The following is a 2320-nucleotide window of genomic DNA, read 5'->3' as shown; positions in this document are numbered from 1 at the left end:
CCCCCCACACACACACATCAACGCAAAAAGACTAAATTCACAAGAAAAACAAAACCGTTGCGCGAAACGTCGACTTGGCGTTTTGGAAAGCTTTAGATTTTGACTTCTACTGCTCGATCTTGTAAAGGACTTGAGGACTGCATTTTTAGGAGCAAAAAGTGGGCCTGTTGTGTAGGTTTTATTCTATAAAAGCACAGCAAGTGCAGTTTGGCATCATTAAGAATCAACCAGATTTGGCAGCAGTCAGCAAAATGAAACTGTTCTTACTTGTCACTGCAGTGCTGGCCTCCGGTATGTATAATTAATTGTTAACAATTGGAATAGAAAAATAAGAAATCTGTTAGTTTTTCTAATATAAGCAGGTGTTGTTACGTCGATACAATTTGTGAAGCAGCGTGGTGGAATCAGGCTCTCGTCAAAATAATCAAGGTGAAGAAACTTGCATTTTTCCGCATGTTTCTGAATTGGTATCAAATTTTCATTTTTTTAGCTGAACACCTTTCATGCCTATTAGAACTCTTTTCTGTTCGGATTTTTCTGAAAAATGTTGATTAAAGGCACACAAAAATGTAAATTTTCAGTTACCACAGACTCTTAAGCTAAGGAAATAAGTAATCTTTGGCGGCCACTTTCTCACTAATTTTACCTCTGAAAACAGGTGACCCCCACCTCCTTCTTCCGCAAATATCTCGACTGGTATTCAAGATAAATGGATATTTTTTCATCCAAATAAAGACAAGTGAACAAGCTTTAAGATGATACCAATAACTCTACATGCCCCAAAACTGACGAGAGCCTGATTCCGCCACGCTGCCTCACATTTGGATCATTTAGGAAGCTGAATTCCGAGACTGAACAACCCGGCCGAGAGTGTCACAACACAACAACCCAGCAGAACGACTGAGATACTCGATAACATTTTCTCCCCACTCGGGAATCGAACTCGTGTCTCCTGCATGCGACGGAAAAAGATCAAACCACTACAGCACAGACGCCGGTGAAAATCTGTGGAGGTGGAGTATCCGAATTCAAAATATCTGGGATGCTCATTCATATGTGAGCCGTGGGGGGGGGGGGGGGGGGTTAGAAACTTAACTTCTAAACGAATAGTTGCATTCAGGTATTTTAAAACAGGTGTAGATTTGCTTCCTCCATCCGCCCTTTTCCTTTTTTTCCTCAGAAATTTACCCTCAGTATTAAAATTCAATTATTATTATCTTGAAAATGTAATAAATAATTTTACGATTTAGGCTACCAAGGTGAGCAGCCTGGCACGTTGTACTCTCGCTTTACCGATGTGATTGTGAAAATAATCGATAAACTGCTTTTTATTATTACTCACTCAACATTCTTATAATAGACAAACCCAAAAGGCTGCTACTACTAGTAATATTATTTCTGTAAAAACTAGTCAAATGCAAATCGCCGACCAGCTGATCAAATAAATGAACTAATATTAAGCCCACAAATTTGACTGTTGTTTCTGCAGTTTCTAAAACTGTTGTATTGGTTGCATTACTCAAAAAATATTTGGTCAAAACTCAAACTCTACATTTTGAGAAAGGCTGAAAATATGTTCAATTAGCAAAATAATAATATGTTCAATTAGCAAAACAATGAGACAATTCTTTCTTATTTCCTGAGAAATGTTGCAGTATTATGAACTTAGGACATTTGAACATCTTTCATGAAGACGAAACATTTCTTTACAACGCGTTCTCAAACCGGATACTTTTCACTTTCAGGGCAGTTGTTCGTTCAAGCTTCACTAGGTCCGATAGGAGGCCCGGAGATCGTGAGCTGTCCGAAGTGCGATGGCAAACACGCGCTGCCTGGATGCCGGAATACTCTCAACACTTGTTCTGCGAGTCAGGTGAAAGGATCTCATGAGATACTGTATATTACACACACACACACACACACACACACACACACACACACACACACACACACACACACACACACACACACACACACACACACACATACTCACACACGAATAGTTATTGGATCAACAGACAAAATTGTATTATTAATATTCTCGCACAGACGACAATGACTGAGTCGGCTAATCTTTCAAACGCCACGAGCGCAGACTCTCTTGAATCGGTAAAACTTTTTAACGGTCGGTAGATGAGTTTACGCCAAAATCTGCTGGAAGTTACTAGTCTAGAGCCTATCCCTGATTGGAAACTTGCACGCAAGATGATAGATGTTGTTCATACGTGTTTTTGGGTGTGTGTTTTTTTTTTATAAAAAAGAAGAAACGTGAAGGAGAAATAGAAAAAGAAGAAGGAGGGGGAGGATGGGGAGGAGGGGG

This window comes from Aplysia californica, unplaced genomic scaffold (assembly GCF_000002075.1).
Source record: "Aplysia californica isolate F4 #8 unplaced genomic scaffold, AplCal3.0 scaffold00470, whole genome shotgun sequence".
Taxonomy (NCBI): Eukaryota; Metazoa; Mollusca; class Gastropoda; order Aplysiida; family Aplysiidae; genus Aplysia; species Aplysia californica.
The sequence above is the reverse complement of the archived record's forward strand: the minus strand, read 5'-3'. Positions refer to the sequence as shown.